The following is a 16,287-nucleotide window of genomic DNA, read 5'->3' on the forward strand; positions in this document are numbered from 1 at the left end:
TTTGGCTCCTGTAGTGCTCCCACTCCCTGCACAGAGGAGGAGCTGACTTTGCAGCTGGAAGGATGGAGGTTAGACAGCAGAATCATGGGTTAAGCAAAGCAAGTCAGGAAATCTCTAGACCTGAGGTGGGGGTGGGGTGCGGGTGGCACTGTGAAGGGACATTACCAGTCATGCAAACCAATGTGCAAAATGCAGGCGTTGCTGGGAGCCCAGAAGGCCTACTGGCCAGGGCTGTGGATGCTGAATGTGCAGCCTGATGCCAGGGGGTGGGCCTTGAGTGCTGCCCAGCCAGGAACTCCTCAGTGCCCAGAATACCAATGACCCTCCTTTCCCCCAGCTCCAGGGCCTCTCTGCTTCCCTCTCCTTTCCCAGGCTCTCTGCTTTTCCCTCCTCCCTCCTGGGACTGTAGGCAAAGCCCCTGGCATGGACAGTGGGCAGGACAGCCAGATGCCTAGATTCCCTCCCCTGGATACCAATACTGGCACCAAGGATAGCTTTGGAGGGCTTTGATCCCCATAATCTCCACAGCATCTTCAAAATACCCCAAGTAAAGTGAGGTGCGCTCAATGCAAATGCAGCCTCAAGGCAGATCCCCAGCCTTCCATCTAGACTGCACCCTAGGTCCCTCTTGGGAACTCTGGACTGCTCCCCACTGAATGTGCCAGCGCCCCCACTCACCACTGCCTGGCTTTCACTCCCAGCGCTATGGACTTGGTTTCAAAGGGCTTTGAGAAGCTCACAAATAAAACCCACTCCAAATCTTTGAGGATCTAAAGGGAAGATTCTGGCCCCTTCTCAGAGACCCATCTACTGTAGGAACAGGACAAGAAGACCTGGGGGGTAGGGAGGGGTGGATGGTAAATTTCCTTACCGAGAAAAATGCAGGCCGGGTGCGGTGGCTCATGCCTATAATCCCAGCATTGGAAGGCCAAGGCGGACGGATCACCTGAAGTCAGGAGTTCAAGACCAGCCTAGCAAACATGGTGAAACCCCATCTCTACTAAACAAATACAAAAATTGGCCTAGTGTGGTGGTGGGCACCTGTAATCCCAGTTACTCGGGAGGCTGAGGCAGGAAGGATTGCTTGAACCTGAGAAGCGGAGGTTGCAGTGAGCCGAGATCGTACCCCTGCATTACATCCTGGGTAATAGAGCAAGACTCCGTCTCAAAAAAATAAAAAAAAGAAAAAGAAAAGAAAAGAAAAGAAAAATGCCCCAGAAAGGGATGCAAGACTGAAGGGAACAGAGGAAGGTGCTTAGGAGAGTCTGGGAAGGAAGGGATCTCAATCTATTTACTTCGTTAAACAAATATGAGTTGAATTGAATTCCAACTGTGGACCAGGAACTGCTCGAGGTCTGGAAATGCAGTTCCAATTATTCTAGTAGAAAGAGGGGATCTGAGAAGGCCTTTAGGGACAGGTCTGGGCAGCCTTAGGATGTCCTTTTGCTCCCTTAAGATGTTGCATCTCAGAGTTGCAAGAAAATCCCCCTTCCTCAGGACAGTCTCAGCATGGATGCGTGTGTCCAGCCTATCTCCACACTGGCTCTACAGGGCTTGAGGCCAGCCAGGCTGAGCCAGGCAACCAAGCGGCTGAAATTTAATCCCAGTGGTGGCTCAGATGTAACCACAGTTCTTGCCTCAGGGAAACCTGGCTGTGACCAGGGAAGGCAGAGAAAGTGACCTTCCTTACCACCTCTCCTCATGACCAGAAGGGTTGGCACTCACTTCGGTGCCCTGGGGGAGTCCACCCTTGACTGAGGCCAGCAGCACCTGGGTCTGGACAAGGGCTGGTATCAGACAGTCTGTTCCAAAAGGCAGATCCCTGGTGGGAGACCAGACGTGGTAAGAGAACAGACAGCTGCTATTGCACAAATGAGGACTCTGGCATCACAGGCACTGAGGTCAAATTCCTGTTTTGTCATTTGCAGTGGCAAACCTCAGAAAGGGCCCTGTTCCTCCTCTGAAGCTCTCTTTTCTGAACAAGGGGCTGAATAATATATACTGCACTGGGCAATATCTACTGTACCTGAACTGGGCAAGGGAAACCCCTGGCCCATGACTTGGGCTCAGCAAAATCTAGTTCTTTTCCTTTCCCAGTCACATACACATGCGCACACACCCAGCAACCTAATCTGCCCAGATCTCCTGGCCAGGAGGTCAGAGGACCACTCTCCTGGAGGGCTCACTATTTGGGAGCAGAATCCTTTGCAGAGGATTTATCAGGGGAGGAAATGGGCACTCTGAGCCTTTTTCAACATTTCCAGCTGAGAAAATGTATACTGAAGGCTAACCTGCAGTTTGAATCAGCAATTGCGGATCAGGGACTCTCTTCACAGTTACAGACCCTTGGCCATATGTGTCTTCCCCTGTTTCTATTCACTTTCTGAGAGGAGGCAAGAACCAAGACCTCCCTCTGCCTAGTCCTTCCAGATCTCAGAAAGAGATCCCCAGGGACTGGTTGAAAGCAAACAGAATCAATGGCAGTGGGAAGAATGAAAGTCAAATTTCAAGTAGAACCTCCTGTCTCAGTAACAGGAGAAAAATTTCTCCAGTAACCTTGAGTATCTTCTGAACATGGAAACTGAGACCCAAAGAGGTCAAGCAACTGTCCAGAGTCACACAGCATGGAATTGGCTGAACCATGACCAAAAATCAAGTCTCCCAGGCCAACGTTCTTGCCAGGGCTCCCCAGATGTCTATCAGGGCAGAGAGAAAGAGGGAGGTGGAGAGAAGAAAGAGAGAGAGAGGGAGAGCATGGGCAGCTCTCCTCCCTCTCCCACATGCAGCCCAGCTGGCTGCCTCCCAGTCTCCTGGGCCCTGGGGAATTTTCCAGCCTCTCTGGATGAGAACAATCAATCTCCTGCCTCCACCAGACCCCCAACATCCCCCATCCATGCCAAAGCCGAGGCCATGACCCAAGTTCAGAAAAGAGAATATCCCCTCCATGTTCCTGTACCCTGAGTTCCCCCCATCTCCAGTGTTAGCCCTGGGCCTTCCTCACTGGATTCTATTCCACAGTGGCTACTGGGAAAGCCTGTCCTGCCAACCTCCTTGAACACCTGCCTCCTTTCTCCCAGACTTGGGGTGGGGGCCTAGGCAGCTGAGTTCCTCTCCCAGGCCCTGCACAAGCATCTGGGTCTTGTGCCATGGGCATGTGGGAGTAGAGCTGAAGAGGGGGATGTGGCTCTGAATGCTGGCACAGCTGTGTTCAGAGAATGGGGGCTTTGATAGCTTCTGAAAGAGGCCAGGAAGCACAGGACCCCAGCCCAGGCGGGAGGGGGTGGGGGGCAGAAATGGCTAAGTGTGGCTCTGAGGGCTCCTGCTGCCACAGACAGGGAGTGTGGAGTGTGGAGTGGGAGGGGAAGTGGGACAGTAGGGAGACAGCAATGGGAACTACAGGCTGAACAGCATCATCAGAGAGCCCCCTGCTGCACCAGCAGGAGCCAGCGTCCCCATGAGCTGGTCAGACCGCGCTTTGAGGGTTGCAAACCCATGTGTTCAGAGAAGACCATCAGCTTGTTCCACAAAGAATAGTGGGAGGAATTGGAGGGCTGAAGCCCGAGTACATCTGAATCTACCTCGTGAGGTCCCACCAGAAGGCCGCCTGTAGTGCCTCTCCCAGCCTCCTATGGGGAAGGACCACTTATTTCTCTGTGATGTAGGGGCAGGTACTAATCTCTCTGCACTTCAGTTCCTTCACCTGTAAAATGGTAATAACCCCTTGTTGTATGGTTTTGATGTTGGAGCCATATAAATGTTTTATATAATTAAAATACAAAATTAATTAGAGTTTACATTAATTTTAGATTAAATTAAAAAGAAGAAAAATAAAGCAATCCCTAAAAATATAAAACAAACTATAACAAAAGTACCTAACTGTATATGAAGTTGGAGCAAAACCACATAGAAGAATTTTCTTTCGGCCAGGCTCAAGCCTGTAATCCCAGCACTTAGGGAGGCAGAGGTGGGCGGATCACCTGAGGTCAGGAGTTTAAGACCAGCCTAGCCAACAAGGTGAAACCCCATCTCTACTACAAATACAAAAAATAGCTGGGTGTGGTAGTGCACACCTATAATCCCAGTTACTCGAGCAGCTGAGGCATGAGGATCCCTTGAACCTGGGAGGCGGAAGTCTCAGTGAGCCAAGGTTGTGCCACTGCACTCCAGCCTGGAAGACAGAGTGAGACTCTGTTTCAAAAAAAAAAAAAAAAAAAAAAAAATTATTTCAAGTGATTATAAAACTCAGCATTTTGACTATATCTCTCTAACCCTCTAAGGGTGAAAGGAGCCATGGATAAATTTTAATGTTGGCATTATTATTTTGAGAGTTATACACACACACACACACACACACACATATATACATTTTTTTTTTCTTTTTTGAGACGGAGTCTTGCTCTGTCATCCAGGCTGGAGTGCAGTGGTGTGATCTCAACTCACTGCATGCTCCGCCTCCAGGGTTCACACCATTCTCCTGCCTCAGCCTCCCAAGTAGCTGGGACTGCAGGCACCCGCCACCACGCCTGGCTAATTTTTTATATTTTTAGTAGAGACGGGAGACAGGGTTTCACCATGTTAGCCAGGATGGTCTCGATCTCCTGACCTCATGATCCGCCCGCCTCGGCCTCCCAAAGTGCTGGGATTACAGGCATGAGCCACCGCGCCCAGCCTATTTTGAGAGTTATTATAACGTACTATTTATCATAATAAAGCGAATAAGTAATTAGTAATATTAATAGTGTTAGAAACCAAGATTTTGACTGTAAGAGAAGGAAATTTAAGCAAAAACTGCTAATCTTTTTTTTTTTTTTTTTTTTGAGACAGAGTCTCTGTTGCCCAGGCTGGAGTGCAGTTGTATAATCTTGGCTCACTGCAGCCTCCACCTCCTGGGTTCAAGCGATTCTCCTGCTTCAGCCTCCGAAGTAGCTGGAACTACAGGAGTACACCACCATGCCCAGCTAATTTTGTATTTTTAGTAGAGACGGGGTTTCACCATATTGGCCAGGATGGTCTGCCCACCTCAGCCTCCCGAAGTGCTGGGATTACAGGCATAAGCCACTATGCCCAGCAAATACTGCTAATCCTTCATCTGAATTGGAACTATCAGCATGAACCCGTGCCACTGAAAAGGCTCAGAAGCAGTGACAACCCAATAACAATGAATCCCCTGTGTGTCCCAATTGTGATCTCCACATAGCACTTCCTACTAAAAGGAACAAGGACTCTTTGGTGAAATTCCAGGTCTGGGCCAGGATAGCTTGACAGACTAGAGAATAAGGAAGTTTGGCTGGGTGGGGTGGCTCACATCTGTAATCCCAACACTTTGGGAGGCCAAGGCAGGAAGATTGCTGGAATCCAGGAGTTGGAGACCAGCCTGGGCACATAGCAAGACTTGGTCTGTACCAATAAGAGAAAGAAAAGAAAAGAAAAAGACAAAGAAAAGAAAGAAAAGAAAGAAAAGAAAGAAAGAAAGAAAGAAAGAAAGAAAGAAAGAAAGAAAGAAAGAAAGAAAGAAAGAAAGAAAGAAAGAAGAAAGAGAGAGAGAGAGAGAGGGAGGGAGGAAGGGAGGGAGGGAGGGAGGGAAGAAAGAAGGAAGGAAGGAAGGAAGGAAGGAAGGAAGGAAGGAAGGAAGGAAGGAAGGAAGGAAGGAAAGAAGGAAGGAAGGAAGGAAGGAAGGAAGGAAGAATCGATCAGCTGGGTATGGTGTCACATGCCTGTAGTTCTAACTTCTTGAGAGACTGAGGCAGGAGAATCAGGTGAGTCCACAGTATGAGGCTGCAGTGAGCTAGAACGGTGCCACTGCACTCTCGCCTGGGTAACAGAGCAAGACCTTGTCTCTCTAAAACAAAAAAGAAAAAGAGAGAGAGAGAGAATAAGGAAGCTACAGTTATACAACTCAGGTTAGGTGAGGGTCATTTTAAAAAGACCCAGTAGCCAACTTGAGAAGACTCCCACTGGCCGAAGATGAAACAGTTTCAGCATTAAAATGAATAATGACTGTATGAGATTGAAACACATCAAATACAAGAAAAGTTCATGAGTTCATAATTATACTGAAAAATAAAACCACTGGTCACCTTTGGACATTGATAGGGCACCGATTCAAGGTTTTGAAAATTAACAGGGGCTAGCACATCCTGTTGCTGGCCTGACCCATATTCTCTTAGCACTCAACAAACCAAAGACTGTTTGCTGCCCAAGGATATTTGTGTCTGTGGAGGAATGCTTGGCCTAAGTGCACAGTAAGTCAGAAGCGCCAGAAGGTTAATGCCCCTGGGACCAGCCCTCAACAAGTGACAGGTGGAGAGGTGGTAAATTATTATTATTGTTATTATTATTATTATTATTATTTGAGACAGAGTTTCACTCTGTTACCCAGGCTGGAGTGCAGTGATGTGATCTCGGCTTTGTAACCTCAGCCTCCCGGGTTCAAGTGATTCTCCTGCCTCAGCCTCCCCAGTAGCTGGGATTACAGGCACATGCCATCATACCTGGCTAATTTTTATATTTTTAATAGAGATGGGGTTTCACCAGGTTGGCCAGGCTAGTCTCAAACTCCTGACCTCAGGTGATCTGCCCACCTCGGCCTCCCAAAGTGCTAGGATTACAGGCGTAAGCCACCGCGCCCAGCTGGAGTTGGTAAATTAAAACCCCAGCCTCCTCATCTCTCAGGTGGGAAAACGGTAGCAAGTTCTACACCAGCTCCCAGAGCGCCCCAGCAGGCATGCATTTCATTTGTCCACGGCCACAGCCTGTTCCATTATGCAGCATTTACTGGATTCCTTCCCTTTCTCGTCTCTGCTTGCCATCAAGATCTGGGAATTTTCAGACCCACCAAGTCATGAAGACATATGGGCACAGCAGCAACACAAATGGTACATTTAGAATTGGATGTAAGCATGTCCAGAGGGCATGAATAAGCTACAAGTGCAGGGAGTCCAGATCCCACTTTACCTGTCTCTGTTGCTCCTGTACCTCTCTCAGCTCACCCTGTAGACTTGTGGGAATTTCCCTATAACCAGGCTTTAGAGAAGGAAAACATGTAGGCCTGGTTCATGGGTGGGTCTGTCTGATCCATCGATATGAGTTAAACTTGGATGCTGCCACACTACAGCCCCACTCAGGGGTGGCCTTGAAAGACAATGTGAGGGGAAATCCTCCAGGGAGGACATTTCAAGCAGCACACTGGTGGTCTACTCTGCAGTGAGAGAGGTGACTTGAGGAAAGTATATACACGTGGATTCTTGAGCAGTGGCAGTGGCTTCATTGGTTGGTCAGGGGCCAGAAGAGAGCAAGATTGGAAGGTTGGAGATAAGGATGTCCGGGGAAGAGGTATATGGATGGACTTATAGGAGTGAGCAAAAAGTGATAAAACTTTGTGTCTTATATCAGTACCATTAAAGAACATTCACTGAAGAGGGGGCATTGAATAGCTAAGGGAACAGAAGGACTCCAGTGGATAAACCAGCCTTTGTCATGTCAGGGCTTCCATGGTGGGCCCATGAATGGAGTAGTTGTGGCAGTAGATCAGGAGTCTATGCAAGGGTCCACCAGCATGGGTGGCCTCTCATCACGGCTCGTCTAGCTACTGCCACTGCTGAATGTTTGGTCTGTCTGCAGCAGAAACAGATGCTGACCCCTCAACATGGTACCAGCCCTCAAGGAGATCAACCAAGCAGTTGATAGTATGTTTTTTGTTTGTTTGTTTGTTTGTTTGTTTTTGAAACAGAGTCTCACTCTGGTTGCCCAGGCTGGAGTGCAGTGGTGTGATCTCAGCTCCCTGTGGCCTCGACCTCCCAGGCTCAGGTGGTTCTCCCACCTCAGCCTCCTGGGTAGCTGGGATTACAGGTGCACACCCCTATACCTGGCAATATCTTTTTTTGTATTTTTAATAGATATGGGGTTTTGCTATGCTGCCCAGGCTGGTCTTCAACTCCTGATCTCAAGTGAGTGCCTGCCTCAGCCTCCCAAAGTGCTGGGATTACAGGTGTGAGTCACTGTGCCCGCCTGATGGTATGTTAATTTCAATGTATCTCTTTCAATCTGGGGGAGGAGCAATATGTCCTCACTGGGATTAGTGCATATTCGGGATAAGGATTTGTCTTTCCTGACTAAATGCCTTGGCCAGCACCAAATATCAAGGGCCCAAAGTCAATGATTTGTCCTTATGAGATCCCTTATAGTCTCACCTCTAACCAAGGGTGTCCACTTTATAGTGAAGGAAGTGTGACAATGGACACACAACCACAGGATCTATTGGTTCTATGCTATAATATATCACATCACCTTGAATCTTCCAGCTTGCTAGTACATTAGTATGGCCTCATTACAGCACATCTAAAGCCAGCTTGGGGAAAAGACCCTCCGGGATTTGGGTGCTGTCCTGCAAAATGCAGTACATGTTTTGAGCTAATGGTCATTATATAGTGTTATACGCCAGATAACTAGAAATCAGGGGTACAGGAACCAAGGTATGGAAGAAGGAATACCCCTGTCACCTGAATCAGTCCTAGTGACTCATTTGGGGGAATTTGTGCCTCCTGTCTTTATATATTTAAGGTCTGCGGGATTAGAAGCCCTGGTTCTTGGAGTGGCAGATGCAGCTCCCAGAGGTCACAGTGAAGGTACTACTAAACCTAAGGCTACAGCAGCCACTGGATCATCTGGGGCATCTCATACCAATTGGCCAGTACACAAAGAAAGGAATTATGCAAGCAGAGATATTTCATCATCATTATCCGATGATCAGGCAGTTGTACCAATGATGGCCTGGCAAGGGCAAGGTAATGTAAGGCAGAGAACTTTAGGCATGAAGGCCTGGATTTTCCACTGAGAAAGCCCTGCAGACCAACAGAATGAACTGTAGAGGAGGGAAATGTTGAATGTTGATTTCAGCCTTGGAACCAACTGCAGCAATGGTTATGGTTTGTCCCACTAACCCACCGGTTGTACAATTTTTTTAAAAAAACAGATGCGGTCTCACTCTGTCACCCAGGCTGGAGTGCAGTGGCATGATTATGGCTCACTGCAGCCTCAAACTACTAGGCTCAAAAAATCTTTCCATATCAGCCTCCCTAGTAGCTGGGACTACAGACACATGCCACCATACCTAGTGAATTTTTAAATTATTTTTTAGAGACAGAGGTCTTGCTTTGTTGCTCAGACTGGTCTCAAACTCCTAGCTTTAAGTGATCCCCCAACCTTGGCCTCAAAAAGTGTTGGGATTACAAGCATGAGTCGCCACACTCAGCCTGTTGTTAAGACTTTCTTTTAAAAGGGTTAGAAATTACAATCAGCCACCACCTTGAAGCATCAGAGACAGGATAGAATGAACTCATGGAATGAGAGGCACGAATGGATCCTAGCAGTGCAAAGCGTGGATGGTACTGTGACCCACATCCTTCAGCATTCACCTCTAAAGGAGAAGGCATCTTTGTGAACATCTGTGACTCTGCCTGGAGGCATTTATTCTGGCTGTGGGAGCATGTTGTGCTCAGGGCAAACCAGGAATGCTACAGAGTTAATGCTCCCAGAATGAGGTCTCAACCAACAGAGAGGGAGTTGACAATTATATCCTATTTCTTTGCCCCTTGGGTAGGATTCTCTGAGGCAGCTTCTATACTTCTCCGAGGTTCCTAGCAGGATTTAACACCATTTGCCCACTTGCTCTAATACATGCCTCTAACTGGCCCCCTTCTCTTTCCTGTCCCACTTCTCCACTCCTCTCCCAGTGCCTATAAGCATCACTTACCAAATAAACTACTTACGTTCCTGACTCAAGATCTGCTTTTAGGAAGTAGATCTTCCTTAGCCCACCTAAGACAAATGGGAGATAATCAAGCATTAATTCTACCTTTCCTGAATGGGTGAAAAGTCAGAGTAACAAAGCAGTTATTGAGAGCAGTTTTTCTTATAGATGATTCACAGCTAATAAACGAAGGTGGGCCTGGCACAGTGGGTCACGCCTGTAATCCCAGCACTTTGGGAGGCTGAGGTGGGCAGATCACTTGAGGTCAGGAGTTTGACACTGACCTGGCCAACGTGGTGGAACCCCTTCTCTACTAAAAATACAAAAATTAGCTGGGCATGGTGGCACGCAGCTGTAATCCCAGCTACTAGGGAGGGTGAGGCAGAAGAATCACTTGAACTCAGGAGGAAGAGGTTGCAGTGAGCCGAGATCAAGCCACTGCACCTCCAGCCTGGGTGACAGAACAAGACTCCATCTCAAAAAAAAAAAAAAAAAAAAAAAAAAGAAGAAGAAGAAGAAGAAGAAGAAGAAGGAGGAGGAATGACAAAATTAGACGATCTCCATTTTGCAACTGCTAATGAATGAATGAATCTAGACAATGATCATCAGTGCCATCAGATAAAAGGTTGATAGGTGAAGGGGGTCAAATGGTGGCCACAAGAAAATATGTCCATAGGCTGGGCACGGTGGATCATGCCTGTAATCCCAGCACTGTGGGAGGCTGAGATGGGAGGATCACCTGAGGGAGTTTGATACCAGCCTGACCAACATGGAGAAACCCTGTCTCTACTAAAAATACAAAATTAGCCAGGGTGGTGGTGCTTGCCTATAATCCCAGCTATTTAGGAGGCTGAGGCAGGAGCATTGCTTGAACCCGGAAGGCGGAGGTTGCGGTGAGCTGAGATCGCACCATTGCACTCCAGCCTGGGCAACAAGAGCAAAACTCTGTCAAAAAGAAAGAAAGAAAGAGAGAGGGGGGGGGAGAGAGAGAGAGAGAGAGAGAGAGAGAGAGAGAGAGAGAGAGAGAGAGAGAGAGAGAGAGAGAGAGAAAGAAAGAAAGAAAGAAAGAAAGAAAGAAAGAAAGAAAGAAAGAAAGAAAGAAAGAAAAAGAAAGAAAGAAAGAGAGGAAAAAAAAGATTATATGTCCATGGCCGAATCCCTGAAAACTGTGAATGTTACCTTGTTTCAGGAAAGGATCTTTGCTGATGTAATTCATTACGTGAATTCATTCCTTAACTTCAGTTAAGGGTCATGAAATGAGTTCATCCTGGATTAGCCAGGTGGGGTACATCCAATGACGTGTGTCCTTACAAGAGATAGAAGAGGAAAAGACACAGACGCATGAAGAGGAGGAGGCTACATGACCACAAAGGCAGATATTGGAGTGATGCAGCTAAGGAAGCCAAGGAACAGAAGTTGGAAGAGGCAAGGAAGGGATCTGCCCACAACCTCCAGAGGGAGACAACCTAGGTTTTTGTTGTTGTTGTTGTTGTTGTTGTTGTTGTTGTACCACTGTGTTATTGAAAACCTAGATTTTGGACTTCTGGCTGATAGAGAATAAATGTCTCTATGGTAAGAGAATAAATGTATGTTGTTTTAAAAACAAAATTTGTGGTAATTTGTAACAGCAGATACCGGAAACTAATACAATGGAGACCTTTTATTTATTTATTTTTGAGATGGAGTCTTGCTCTGTCTCCCAGGCTGGAGTGCAGTGGCCCAATCTCGGCTCACTGCAAACTCCACCTCCCGGATTCAAACAATTCTCTTGTTTCAGCCTCCTGAGTAGCTGGGACTACAGGCGCCCGCCACCACACCAGGCTAATTTTTTTAACTTTTTTATTTTTAGTAGAGATGGGGTTTCACCTTGTTGGTCAGGCTGGTCTCAAACTCCTGACCTCAGGTGATCCTCCCACCTTGACCTCCCAAAGTGCTGGGATTACAGGTGTGAGCCACCGCACCTGACCTACAATGAAGAACCTTATAATTAATGGACAGACACTCTGAATTTACCAATCAGTCTCAACATCACTGAAAGTAGATTAAGGCCCAGGCGTGGTGGCTCACAGCTGTAATCCCAACATTTTAGGAGGCCAAGGCGGGAAGATGTTTTGAGGTCAGGAGCTTGAGACCAGCCTGGGCAACAATGGCGAGACCTTGTCTCTACAAAAAAAAAAAAAAAAAGGCTGGGCTCAGTGGCTCAGGCCTGTAATCCCAGCACTTTGGGAGGCCAAGGCGGGTGGATCACAAGGTCAGGAGATCAAGACCATCCAGGCTAACATGGTGAAACCGCGTCTCTACCAAAAATACAAAAAAAAAAAAAAAAAAATTAGCCGGGCGTGGTGGCAGGCGCCTGTAGTCCCAGCTACTCAGGAGGCTGAGGCAGGAGAATGGTATGAACCCGGGAGGTGGAGCTTGCAGTGAGCCGAGATCGCGCCACTGCACTCCAGCCTGGGCAACAGAGCAAAACTCTGTTTAAAAAAAAAAAAAAAAAAAACTAGCTGGGTGTGGTGGCACATGCCTGTCATCCCAGCTACTCAGGAGGCTGAAGCAGCAGGATCACTTGAGCCTGGGAGGCAAAGGTTGCAGTGAGCCAAGATCGTGCCACTGCACTCCAGCCTGGGTGACAGAGCAAGACTCCATCTCAAAAACCAAACAAAAAAAGAAAGTAGAACTACCAGTCACCAGGTGCCTCCTAATGTGATGAAAGAGGATACAGTATCACTTACGGAATGTTTCCAGAAAAAAAGTGAATGTGAATTTGTTTGTTTGTTTGTTTGTTTGTTTTGAGGTGGAGTCTCACTCAGTTGCCCAGGCTGGAGTACATTGGCGTGATCTCGGCTCGCTAAAACCTCCACATCCTGGGTTCAAGCGATTCTCCTGCCTCAGCCTCCTGAGTAGCTGGGATTACAGGCTCCTGACACCATGCCTGGCTAATTTTTTGTACTTTTAGCAGACATGAGGTTTCACCATGTTGGCTAGGCTGGTCTCAAACTCCTGACCTCAGGTGATCCGCCTACCTCAGTCTCCCAAAGTGCTGGGATTACAGGTGTGAGCCACCATGCCTGTTTGAATTTAATCAAACTTCTAAATATAATCACAGGGGACAAAGGAACATGTTAAATGACATTTGCAAGGGTACACTCAGCCAAATCCAGAATGTGGGAAACTTGACAGGAAAAAATGACCTAGTTTCTTGAACAAACAAATACAATGGCGTAGATAAAACGAAGGGGGCAGAAGTATTGTAACTTAACAGAGACTTAAAAAAAATTACTCAGGCCGGGCGCGGTGGCTCACACCTGTAATCCCAGAACTTTGGGAGCCCGAGGCAGGTGGATCATTAGGTCAGGAGATCGAGACCATCCTGGCTAACACGGTGAAACTCCATCTCTACTAAAAATACAAAAAAATTAGCCGGGTGTGGTGGTGGGCACCTGTAGTACCAGCTACTCGGGAGGCTGAAGCAGGAGAATGGCGTGAACCCGAGAGGTGGAGCTTGTAGTGAGCCAAGATTGCGCCACCGCACTCTAACCTAGGTGACAGAGCAAGACTCCATCTCAGGGGAAAAAAAAAAAATTACTCAGGAGGCTGAGGCAGGAGGATAACTTGAACCCAGGAATTAAAGTCTAGCCTGGGAAACATAGTGAAACCCTGTCTGTTAAAAACAACAACAAACAAACAAACGAACAAACAAACAAAAAAACAAAAAACAAAAAAAACCCTCAGCCCCCAAATTAACCAACTGCAAATTTGTAGACCTTAGTTGGATTCTGGTTTGAGCAAATCAGCTGTAAAATTTTATTTTTTGGACATTCAGGGAAAAATGATCATGAACTAAGTATTAGATGACTAATATTTAGTTTAATTTTGTTGGAGAAGTGTGATAATGGAATTATGGTTATTTTTAGAAGTCATCGTGTGTTAGAAATGCATATTGAGTCTTACAGGTGAAATGATAGGCTATCTGGGATTTACTTTCAAATACTCCAGTAAAACCCAACATGACTGAGAGGACCCATGAAAAAAGAAGGGCAGAATTTTGATAATGGCCAAGCCAGGTGATGGAGTAGTTCATCATACTATTCTCCTTACTTTTGTGTATGTTTCAAATTTTCTATAATAAGAAATAATGGTGATAGCAATATACAGAGTAGTTGTAGGAATGAGTGGTATTGTGGTTTTGTGATTGAAGAAATGGAGATTTGCAGCAAATGGAAAGCTCTTCTCATGGCCTTTTCCACTTTTTTTTTTTTTTTTTTTTTTTTTGAGACAGGGTCCTGCTCTGTCTCCCAGGCTGGAGTGCAGTGGTGTCATCTCGGCTTACTGCAGCCTCAACCTCCCTGGCTCAAGTGATCTTCCCACCTCAGCCTCCTGAGTAGCTGGGACAATAGGAGTGTACCACCAAGCCCAGCTAATTTTTGTATTTTTTTGTAGAGACGAGGTTTTGCCATGTTGCCTAGGCTGGTCCCAAACTCCTGATCTCAAATGCCTCGGCCTCCCAAAGTGCTGGGATTACAGGCATGAGCCACTGTGCCCGGCCCATGACCATTTCTTGTATGATCTCTTGCCCTTAGGCTGAAGGCATTACACTGAAGAAAAGCCATCCTCCTGCTGGCTGAGCTGCTGGGGTCCAGTATCTTGGCTTTCTGGGGCTCTGACTTTATCATAGGCAATAGCTTAGACAACCCAGAAAAGGGGTAGATGGATGGGTGACTACCAATATGTCCCAGAGTCTAGACTGCTCTCCTTTGTGCTTATGGTGGACACTGATGCTGTTCAGCAAATATTTCCAGTTTTCCTATTTCTAGGCCAAAGAAGGATTGCTCTTTCTTGCCCCCTTGTGGTTGGGTGGGGCGATGTGATTAATTCTGGCAAATGAGTTGTCAGCTGAAGGGACAGGTGTCACTTCTGGGTGGGAGCTATTAATTGCCTTTGTGAAACCCTGCAGAGCTCTTATTATTTTTTCCTGCTAGTATGGTGACTGACAGTATTCGAGATGGTGGGTACTCTATCAGCCTGTGTCCCTGAATGACAAAAATAAGAACTCCCTTGTTGGCCGTGTAGCCTGAGAAATAAACCTTTTTTTGTTTGTTTGTTTGTTTGTTTGTTTTTTGAGACGGAGTCTCACTCTGTCGCCCAGGCTAGAGCGCAGAGGTGCGATATCTGTTCATTGCAGCCTCTGCCTCCCGAGTTCAAGCAATTCTCCTGCCTCAGCCTCCTGAGTAGCTGGGATTACAGGCACCTGCCCCCATGCCTGGCTAATTTTTACATTTTTAAAGTATAGACGGGGTTTCACCATGTTGGCCAGGCTGGTCTCAAACTCCTGACCTTAAATGATCCGCCCACCTCAGCCTCCCAAAGTTTTGGAATTACAGGTGTGAGCCACCGCGCTGGGCCTGATTTTCCTATCCTTAATAGTAGTCCCCACAAACGCTTCTGGGAGATCTGCAGGCTGCACATTTTGAAATATGTTTAAGTCGTCTTACATTTGCTATCTGAGATTTGGGAGTTGTTTTCACAGCATAATCTACATGATCTTGACTAATATAGTGCCATAGGACAACCAACCCTCCAGGCTGCCTGATAAGAAGCTGAAAAACTACTATTGTTGCTATATTACTGTAATCACAATAATTATTAATTATTATAGGTACCACTTGAGTGCCTATTATGTGTACCAGGCATGTACTACCCAGTACATGCAATGCCTCAACTGATTCTCACAACAAACACAAAAGACAAACACTACTATCCCATATGAAGATGAGAAAGTCAAGGTTTAGGAAATGGCACAAATATCTCATTTGTTGCGTGATGGTTTTTGAAGATGCTGTTCATTCTATCATTCTCTGTCCCTTATATAATGTTCCATGGCATGAATTCTCTTTAGCAATTATAGCAAGAACCCCCTTGGAAATCAATTTTACTATATATATCAAGCACCATTAGCTTGTTCATGCCCTTTGCCCCATTCATTAGTATTATCCAGCTCAGGCTTTTTGTAGTATAGTTAGAAACCTGTGTATATACACACCAACATATATGTGAAAAGTGAATTAATAACATTATAATTTGTCTCTTGAATTGTTAGTATGTTTCCTTTAGCCACGAGTTAAGAATGTTACTTGTCCAGTTGCCCGTTTCCTTTGGTGGCCCTGGTGTTTGATGTTTGCCTCCTCCTTCTGCAGGGTTAATTTCCTGTCAATTCCAGCAAGAATATCACTTTCCTATCTCTAACAGTAGTCTGCGCAAACGCTTCAGGGAGGTCTGCAGTCTGCACATTTTGAAATATGTTTAAGTTGCCTTTTTTTTTTTTTTTTTTTTTTTTTTGAGACGGAGTCTTGCTGTGTCGCCCAGGCTAGAGTGCAGTGGCGCAATCTCGGCTCACTGCAAGCTCTGCCTCCAGGGTTCACGCCATTCTCCTGCCTCAGCCTCCCGAATAACTGGGACTACAGGCGCCCACCACCATGCCCGGCTAACTTTTTGTATTTTTAATAGAGACGGGGTTTCACCGTGTTTGCCAGGATGGTCTCGAT

The 16,287-nt window shown here is 46.6% G+C and overlaps 1 long non-coding RNA gene across 1 annotated transcript; it reads left to right on the forward strand.

The window, feature by feature from the left end:
• Nucleotides 1–7,895: 7,895 nt before the first annotated feature.
• LOC140709453 (uncharacterized) lies at nucleotides 7,896–11,356 on the forward strand. The gene is made up of 2 exons (XR_012089915.1): nucleotides 7,896–8,013; nucleotides 10,938–11,356. It is a non-coding gene; the product is annotated as an uncharacterized lncRNA (long non-coding RNA).
• The last annotated feature ends 4,931 nt before the right edge of the window (nucleotides 11,357–16,287 follow it).

Source organism: Chlorocebus sabaeus, chromosome 20 (assembly GCF_047675955.1).
Source record: "Chlorocebus sabaeus isolate Y175 chromosome 20, mChlSab1.0.hap1, whole genome shotgun sequence".
Lineage (NCBI taxonomy): Eukaryota > Metazoa > Chordata > Mammalia > Primates > Cercopithecidae > Chlorocebus > Chlorocebus sabaeus.